The sequence below is a fragment of the Mus musculus genome, chromosome 2 (genome assembly GCF_000001635.26).
Source record: "Mus musculus strain C57BL/6J chromosome 2, GRCm38.p6 C57BL/6J".
In the NCBI taxonomy this organism is placed as follows: domain Eukaryota; kingdom Metazoa; phylum Chordata; class Mammalia; order Rodentia; family Muridae; genus Mus; species Mus musculus.
Window position 1 is genome coordinate 59,380,711 of NC_000068.7, and position 9,416 is coordinate 59,390,126.

Consider the following 9,416-nt stretch of genomic DNA (forward strand, 5'->3'; position numbering starts at 1 on the left):
CTCATAGCATGAAAATCAATAACCCAGCCTTCTGAATGGCCAGTAAATCTAAAAGAGACGTTCTGTAAGAGAAGATAAGCAAGCACCACATCTACCACTTTTATTGAAATCACTGGGGAAATACTGATCAAAACCACAATGAGTTATCACCTTGCCATAGTGAGGATGTCTGTGGAGAAAACAAAGGGGATCAGCCCTAGATGATGAACACGGCAGAGGTGAGGAGAAAGGGACGCTTGCCCACTGTTGATGGGGATATGAATGGATGCGTTCATTGCAGAGAAGTACGAAGGCTCCTCGAGGAACTAAAAATGGAACTGACATACGGTTCAGCAGTCCTACTCCTGTGTCTGAAGGGATGAAATCAATATTGTATAGACTCCTGCGTGCCCGTGTTCGTCGTGGCGCTGCTAGTCATGATAGCCAAGAGGGAGAAACAAGAAGTGTGCACCAGCTGATGAATGGATAAAGAATATGTGGTGTTACACAATGGCATGGTATCCAGCCATTAAAAGAACAAAGCCCCATCACTCACAACAACATAGAGGGAATTCCAGATTATTATGTTAAGGGAAATAAACTAGGCCCAGAAAGACAGAAACCATATGGAAGCAATAATAATAATAATAATAATAATAATAGTAATGTGTCTCATATCATAAAAGTTAAAAGTCCCATGGTGGTTACTAAGGGCTGGGGTACAGTGAGTGGGGGACTGGGGAGAGATTCATCAGTGGGTACTAAGTTACAGGAAGGCGAGAACAGGAGGTTCGGTGTGCTACCGAAAGTTGGCGACTATGGACAACGTACTGTGCTTTAAAACACACCAGAGAGGCGGTTGCTTAAGGAGTCACAGTCATGTGGCTGGAGTAACACAGAAAAGGGAAATCTGGTCTTTTGCTTCTTGTCTGTTTCTTTTGGAAAACAAGACAAAAAACAAACAAACAAACAAAAAAATCAAACCCTTGCTTTCTCTGGACATTCTGGGCTTTCTCTCTCTTTTTTCATAAAGTTATTTCCTGATTTTTCTGCCACATGGCTTCTCCTCCTCTACCTCCCCTTTCCCCCTTCCCCCTTCTGAGTCGCTGCCTGGATTTACAGTTGCACACTTGTGGTTACTCTTTTGAACTCTAATAAAATTAGAGCAAACAAACAACTGTAAGGATCTTGAAAACTCTCACCATAAAGAATGATAAATGCGTGAGAAAGGGATGTTTAACCTAACTTAAACATTTAAGTAAATATACCAAAACAGTACATAGTATTCCATTAACATATATATTATTTTTATGCTTTATGCATCAATTTTTTTTTCCGAGACAGGGTTTCTCTGTGTAGCCCTGGCTGTCCTGGAACTCACTCTGTAGACCAGGCTGGCTTCAAACCCAGAAATCCGCCTGCCTCTGCCTCCCAAGTGCTGGGATTAAAGGCGTGTGCCACCACCGCCCAGCTATGCATCAATTTAAAATACAATTTTAAAGTGATATTAAAGGCAATGAATGAGATATATTTTTGGAAGAGTTTTCAAACACTAATGCTTCCAATAATCAATTAATTAATTAAACAGCAATAGTTTTCTCAACACATGACCTCATTTACAAATTGATAATTTGTATAGAAATTAATGCCTGGATAAGTAAATTTTTTCTTAGATTACACTATTTGACATTTATACAGGGAATAAGACTTCATTCAGAAGGGGCTTATTAAATAAATACATTTTAAATAAAACTAAGATAACACCAGAGATTTAGCAATCTGAATAAAAGGGCAATCACAAATGTAGTTTTTAGAAAACTCACGTTTAATCCAAGACTTAAAGGAGTCTCAAAGATAGACTAATTCCAAGATCAAGTTACATAAGACACAGGGAAATAAGCCACCAAGAGTGGAGCCAGCAAAACTAGGCCGGAGAAAACCAACACTCAGAACCGTGTCCAATCAGAACCATGACAATCAGGTGAAATTCCAAAGAAATATTTAACATGTCACAGTGTATATCCCTTTGAAAATGCCCAGTCACGCTTATAAAAGATCCTAGCAGATTTCATAGATATAAGAATTAATAGCATTCCTTGTGGTATCTAAGTCAATAGAAATAAAAGCTAGTGAAGTGGGTAGTGTTTCTGAAGAAATTATCCAGGGTGCCCAGAGAAAGCACAAAGATGAAAAAGATACAGATGAGGTTTTTAAGTGCGTGGCAAAAGACCCCAGCCTAAGACAAGTGCAAGGGTAGACTTTTAGGTATCTCTCCTCTCATAAAATGTGGACGGCCAAATCACAACGTCAGCTTGTGAGAGGCAGTCCCCTCACCAGCTCCTTCCCAAACTGTGTTTGCACTAGGGTAATGGTTTCTCCAGAATAAGGTGCCGGCCTACCCGATAAAGACAAAAAATGCGAAGAAAATCGAGAGGTGAAGACTTGGAACCTGCACACTTGGAATCTGATCCTTTACGAGGCAAAAATTTCTTGCATCCTGTTCCGGATACGGCAGGATTCCACTCCTCTGCTGAGCAGCCTCATGCCTGCTTTTCTCCTGCCACAGCCCTGTGGCAGTCCTCAGTCTCTATCTATCCCAGGGGTCTGAATACGGCGACAAATCCCTGGCCCTGAGCGGAGCTAGCTGGAGTTCTTCCGGACTTGGGTTCTGATGACATGGGCTCTTGTGTGGGTTTAAGCAAGCGTAGAAGGCGGGACAGGAGGCTACAAGTGCGCATGTATATGTGTGTGCGATGCCATGGCTTCGGCACTGAATCCAGAACTGTAAAGTCTAGCGTGAGATGCTCTTCACTGTCGATGGGCCACCAGAACCCTGAGGAATGGCTGAGGAACACTTGCCACTGCCGGACGGTGAGGTAGGGCGGAGTCGCGCCGTCAGGCCCTACAGTCACAGATGTACATCTTCAAAGAACCAAAGACACAGAAAAAAATCAAGCAGTTCTGTTAGCTTGGTCCATGTTTCTCACTTCTTTCTTCTTGGGGTTCTTCTATAAATGCCATAGCCATAGCGTCAGTGGGCACGGAGCTCCCTCCTGGTTTCCAATAGCTACACGCCATTGACTCCTGTCGCTACTAATACAAGAGCCTGCTGCACGGAACAGCTAATGAATGAGTTGACTCTACAGGATGAAAGGTAAGGGGGTAGTGAGAGGGCTCAGAAAAAGGCACCAGTCACAATGCCTGACCACCTGAGTGGTTCCAGAAGGAATTGACTGCTGCAAATTGTCCTCTGACCTCTGTACACCTGCACACAAAATAAAATAATAAGAAAAATTACAGGGAGAAAGAAAACCATGGGTGTTGACTTACAATTCCGCTAGGCTCCACCCAACAACTACCTAGCAACAGCTTGTGACTCCGCCTGCCTGGTACCAGCCAGGCCTATAAGAAGGCCTCTCATTACCACACTATTTCCTATTCTCTCTTTCTCCCCTTTACTCTGTCCCTCTGTCCCCACATGTTCCCGGGCCAGCCTCTTCCTTTTTTTTTTTTTTCTTTCTCCCTTTTGGTCCTTCTCTGTCCCCCATCCCTTCTCTGTCTCTACCCCTTTTGTTAAATCGTCTTCAGACTAGGTCTGTCGCATGGCTTGATTATGTAGAGGGACAGCTTGGCATGGGTCCTCCGAGATCCTCCCTCCTCCTGCTTTGTACAGAAGACACAAAGCACAACAGTGGGTGCTTTGAACCTATTTTAAGAGCACTGCCTTCCCTATAAGCGCTATGAGCTAAACCTGTGCTCAGCTCTCCTCTCCCATCTTCCTCTGCTCCTGTCTCTGCCTGCTGCAGGGATTCTCAAGAGCCAGATCAGGCCCGTGGTAGTAGACTCCCTGACCCAGCCCCAGAAGCCACAGTCCCAGGAATTGAATTCTAAAGTGCCCCTAGCCCAGGCCTTGCAGGTGCCTCTGCAAAAGGACTCTGGCTTCTGCAACCCGCTTGTTACCCTTTCCCTGGCTGCTCACTCTCTCCCTCTGAACTGGCCTGTGGTCCTTCTGGAGATGAGCTATAGGATGTGTCCGAGCCCAGGGAGGAATCAATCAGCAGAAGAGCAGACAAATGTGCTATCACATCAGCCCATTACCATCCTGCCAGGCTGCCAGCAACCTGAAAGGCAGAAACGTAATTGTTTTCCTCTTTCCAGTTCTTCAGGCCAGTTGTCTCCATGGTCACCGCTTGTCTATCTCTGCCGGTGGCTCTCCACCTGGGAGCTGTTTTGCTTCCCTGGAGGACATCTGACAAAGCCAGAGAGAGTTTTAGGGTGACACCTGGGGTGGTGGGGTCCTGGCATCTAGAAAGAAGATCCCAGGGATATGGTTGACCATCCTACATGCCAGGAAAAAAAATTATCAGGCCCCAAAAAGCATTGGTGACCTGGCCACAGTGACCATCTTTTCCTCTAATGCTTGTGTGGGCTTGAAGCTCCTGTCAAGGAAGTTCCTGCATGTGCCCAGCGCATCGGAATCTAGGGTAGTCATAATCTGCTAGGTGAATTGAGGTGGAAATCTATCTCTTATAGCCTCAGAACCCAGCAGTGCCACCAGGCCACAGTCCTGTTAAGGGCCTAAGAGAGGCCCCTTTCTTGTCTCCAACAAATTTAGTGGCTCTAGGTTTTCTTTGGCTTACGGCACTGAAAATCAATACCTGCTTCTCTCCTTTCCACAGCGTGGGGGATGGTCCCCAGGACCTCCTGCCACAGGCTAGGAAAGTGCCCCTCCCCCCCCCTGCTGATTTTACCTTTTGTTCCTATGGAAACCCATTGCCAGATCTGGAATATCTACAAGTATGACATGATTTCATTTCAGGATCTCTCACTAATTATAAAAATCCTAATACCTTACACAAATACAACAAAATAGTTACAAAGAAAAGAAAACCTTATACCAAAACCAAACAAACCAAAAATCCCTCTGAAGTTATGTGTGAATTTTCAGCCCACCACACCCTAGGAAGGAATGGCCTCTGGGCTAGGAGTGGTGACAATGGATGTTTTGAAATACAAAACCTACTGTCTATTCTGTCCATTCCTGACCCCTAAGTCCCCAAAGCATCTCTTCAGGGAAGCAAGAGCAACAGAGGTGAGCCCTACCCTTCCAGCTCTCTGTTGGTGAGTTTAGATTCCAGACGGTTTGACCTTCTCTCCCAAGTTTCTCCTATACAGTCCCTTTCCCCTCAGAAAGTACTCGAATGAAACTAGAATATCAGGGTCTGCCAGAGTCCATGGTGCCTGAGGCAGGATTTTTAGAGGCAGTATTCTGTTGTTTTCTTGGTGGTGATGTTTTCTTTTCTTGGTGGCCATTATTCTGAGGTGTGCTCTTGTTATATAGCCAAGCCTGGCCTCAAACTTGCCACCCTCCTGCCTCCTCTGTGTTAAGATTACAGCTATGAGGCCCCCATGATGACCTCGGTGGTAGCTGTAATTCAGATCAAGGCCACCAACTCACGTAGACCTCCCACTGAAAGGTAAACACCGTATTTCCATCCCTTGAACCTGGGTGAGCTTGTAGGACCTCTGTCAAAAGGAGAAGTCACATGGTCACAAATGGCTTTCTGCTCAGTTCACAGGGGCATGGTGGCAGGAGCTCACACAGTCTGAGGTCATCATGTCAGAGAGACCAAGGGAAGGACCATTGAGAGCACGGGAAGGGAGAAATGACCACAAGCCTCTTACCCTTCGTTCAAGCAATCGCAACCCAAAGCTCAAAATGTGTGCATGGAGAAACCTTCAGTTAACTTCACCTTTAGCCTCCAAGCCTTCTAGTTTGTGGCTCGGACATCACGGAGCAGGGACCAGGCATACCTAACATGACCTACTTAATCCTTGGCTGGTAGGGATCAGAAGAGGTTTTGCAGCACAGCTTGTGCGGTGGCTTGTCAGACAATAAAGAATTGAACCTGGGAAGGAGAAAGGATGTCTCACCGTATAATTCCTTGTTCCTTTTCCCCCTGTCTCTCTTTGGATCTCCATGTTAGAAAAACAGCCCCATAGGAGGGAAAGAAACTAGATGCTAGCAGCTTTAATTAATCCTCTGCCTTGCCGCAGTTTCTTGCATCATTTATATGCCTTTGCCCAAGGAAGTGGCTGATGTTCTCCCTAATTTAGGGATAAGGAAACCTTGACTTATAAGATTTGACAACGCCAGCCAGGAAGCCACCTGGGTATGAAGCTCTGCCTTACCCCTCGCCTCTATGTTGTTCCTGAGCACAGTGTATTCAGAGTTAGCACCTAGATTATCTTTGTCTAAATTAAATTTTCTGCAAGACTGTGTTCTTAGGGAAACCAAATTAAAGTACCGTTGAAAGAGCCACGGCAACTCAGGAGGATTAAGCATGTCAAAACATCCCTAGGCATGTTTCCCCCAAGATGGCACAGGCTGTTCATTTGCTTCTCTTGCGAGATTGTCTTGCTTTGAAGCTCACGGCAAATATCTTCCCCGACAGTGAAAGAGTGTGCAAGGGACTGGAGCCTGTTCCCAAGTCTATCCCCCGTGGAAAACAGAATGGCAGCAAGTTTCCTGGGGGTGGGGGTGGGGGTGGGGGTGGGGGTGGGAAAGAGCCTAGTGGCTTCAGGCTCTACAAAGTCTTCCTACCCTTTCAAGAGGTTTTCTCTTCAGAACCCCTGGTGGCAGCTGTCCAGAGGAAGAATCCAAGTCGCTTGGGTTGTTTGTTTGTTTGGTTGGTTGGTTTTGGTTTTGGTTTTGGTTTTTCGAGACAAGGTTGCCCTGGCTGACCTGGAACTCACTCTGTAGACCAGGCTGGCCTCGCACTCAGAAATCCACCTGCCTCTGCCTCCCGAGTGCTGGGATTAGAGGCGTGTGCCACCACCGCCCCGCCCACTTGTTTGTCACGTGGCCCGTGAAACAGAGACCTAAAGAAACAGCAAGACCATATCCATCACGAACAGCCCTTTGGACCTCTGATGACCCCAACAGTCAACTCCAGCTCTGCCAAGGGAGAAAGGCGATATCTAACAGGGTGATCTTTCCCTAGGTTCTGACCCACCAAAGTGTGTGGGGAGGCAGGTTACTGAGAAGCGCTTGGGAAGGTCAAGCCCAGAGGCATTGGCTCAGAAAGAGGTTAAGAGTAACCATATCTCCTATCTCCCCGCCCCCTGCCCATCTATCTCATTAGACAGTTCATGTCTTTTCTACCTAGTGCTTTGTGTCTAGCTTTCTAACCAAACATTACAAGGCAGACTAAGAGCAAAAAGCCCAGCTAAAGAAGACCAAGGAAGCAGCTGAGCCTAGCTCATTGAGTCAGACCAGGAATCTAAAGGGACTCTGACTGACATAGTAAAGCTCCTGACGAGGAAGCTAGCTGGCACATAGTAGGTGGACAAAGTGGGCAGACAGATGACAGTTCTAAAGAATAAAATAGACCCGAGATTTAGAAATCAGACTGTAATGGAAATGAAAATGCTTTGGATAAACATAGCTGAAGGAAAAAAAAATCAAGTAAATTTGATGAAATGCCTATAAGAACTGGAAAATGTGTGATAATCCCGAGCAGAATCTACAAGATTATGGGTCAAATAAGAAAGGAGCAACAGCACAACAATAATGAGACAAAGAAAGGGGGAGGGAGGGGGAGGGGAGGAGGAAGAGGTTGTAGGAGGAGGAGATGGAGGAGGTGAAGGAGGAGGAGGAGATGGAGGAGGTGGAGAAAGAGGTGGAGGAGATGGAGGAGAAACAACAGTAGCAACAGTAATAGGACTTCTTAAAATTAATGGGAATGAACCATGGGTCCAGGAAGGTTAGAGAATACTAAGCAAAATAATTCCAAAAATCACACTCAAGAACATCATGTTCAAACTGTTGAAAAATCAAAGATAAGGAAACAACCCATTACAACTATAATGTATCCCCACCCCAAAAAAATGCTATTGTGGATACATATAAGAGCAAGAACAAAAATAAGGCTGAGAAAACCCTACACGTTCACAACTGCTGGCAGCATTGTGGTGGATAACTTTCCAGAACTGTCCCTGCTAAAGTGGAAGGATGATTGCTGTTAAATACCACTTGATACCCATCAGAATAGAAAACACCTCCCCCACCCCAAAAAAAAGAGTCCAACAAACCAAGACCACTTGCTGCTGCTGCTGTTATAAAACAGGAAACTTCCTGAATGTTGAAATGTAAAATGCTGCTGGCCACCTGTAAGACTGCATGGACTGCGTGACACTTTCTTACAAAGCTAGAATATTCTTCCCCTACAAACTAGTCACGCAACCAGACATTTACCCAAATGAGCTGAAAATCTGTGGGGACTTTTAGAGCAGAGGTGTTCGGCTCACTGCTGTAAATCTGGCTATGTGACAGTGCACAGTGGTCAGAGCTCATAGCATAAGGTGAAGAAGGACCCCTGGTAAACCGTGGACTTTAGCTGATAGAGCTGGATTGCTGTTGATGGTTCATCAGTGGTTGGAAACGTGCCATAGTGATGCAGGATGTAAAAGCAGGGGCAGCGGGGGAGAAGAGCACACAAAAGCTTTGTATGTCTAACCAGTGCTCTATAAATCTAAAGCTGCTCCCAAAACATGAAGCTTATTAATTTACTCTTTGAAAACTCTGCGTTTCTCATTCATTAAATTAACAGTACATTTGCCGACATCAAACGCCTTCTGAAACGTCTTTAATATTCCATTAAATTAGTGTATCTTAATTTTTCTCAGCCCATCTTTTACAGTTGACTTTTTAAAATGACTCAAGGGATGGGGATCTATCTCAGCGGTAGAGCAATTGCAAAAACATGTGTGAGACTCTTAAGTGTAATTCCGAGCACCGAAGAAAGATTTAAGATAGAACTGGTATAGTGGTACTTTTACTCCCAGTTCTTGGAAGGCTGAAGCAGGAGGACTTCTGTGAGTGTGAGGCTTGCTTGGATTGGATAGTGACTTCAAGACTAGCCTGGTATAAATAACAAGACCCCCATCTCAAAAAAAAAAAACAACACATATACATACATATACACACAAACACCACATACACCATACCCCACACACCAGACAACATCAGCCCTATATCTGCCCTTTTTTTGAAGGGGAACTGCTTTCTGAGACATCTAAACTTTCACTGTTTCCTGGGGTCACCTAGCCAGAGACATCCTTCTTGTCTCTGGTGGAATAGAACTTTGGCACTGCATTAAAGTACTAATTGTTTTAACTTTATACCGCCGAGGTTCCTAAATATACATTGTTCAAGCAATGTCAGAGTCTGGAGTCTGCCCGAATCTGTGCTTCCCAGACTAATGATTGGTGATGTTTGTGTTGGAGCTGTCACTTGTGATGCCCAGTATCTTGGAGGGTGTGGTTATCTCCATTTGACCAGTGTCAACCATGATCATTAAGTTCCCATGACCACAAGCTATTAATAATACCGAGGGACCTAAGACTCACATCCAGGTTTCCGGCTTCAAAACCAC

The 9,416-nt window shown here is 45.2% G+C and overlaps 1 long non-coding RNA gene across 1 annotated transcript; it reads right to left on the reverse strand.

Annotated features, from left to right (window-relative positions):
- Positions 1-1,782: 1,782 nt before the first annotated feature.
- 5330411J11Rik (RIKEN cDNA 5330411J11 gene) lies at positions 1,783-5,972 on the reverse strand. The gene is made up of 3 exons (NR_040510.1): positions 5,914-5,972; positions 3,978-4,100; positions 1,783-3,244 (listed from the first exon to the last, which is right to left on the reverse strand). It is a non-coding gene; the product is annotated as an RIKEN cDNA 5330411J11 gene (long non-coding RNA).
- Between the last annotated feature and the right edge of the window lie 3,444 nt (positions 5,973-9,416).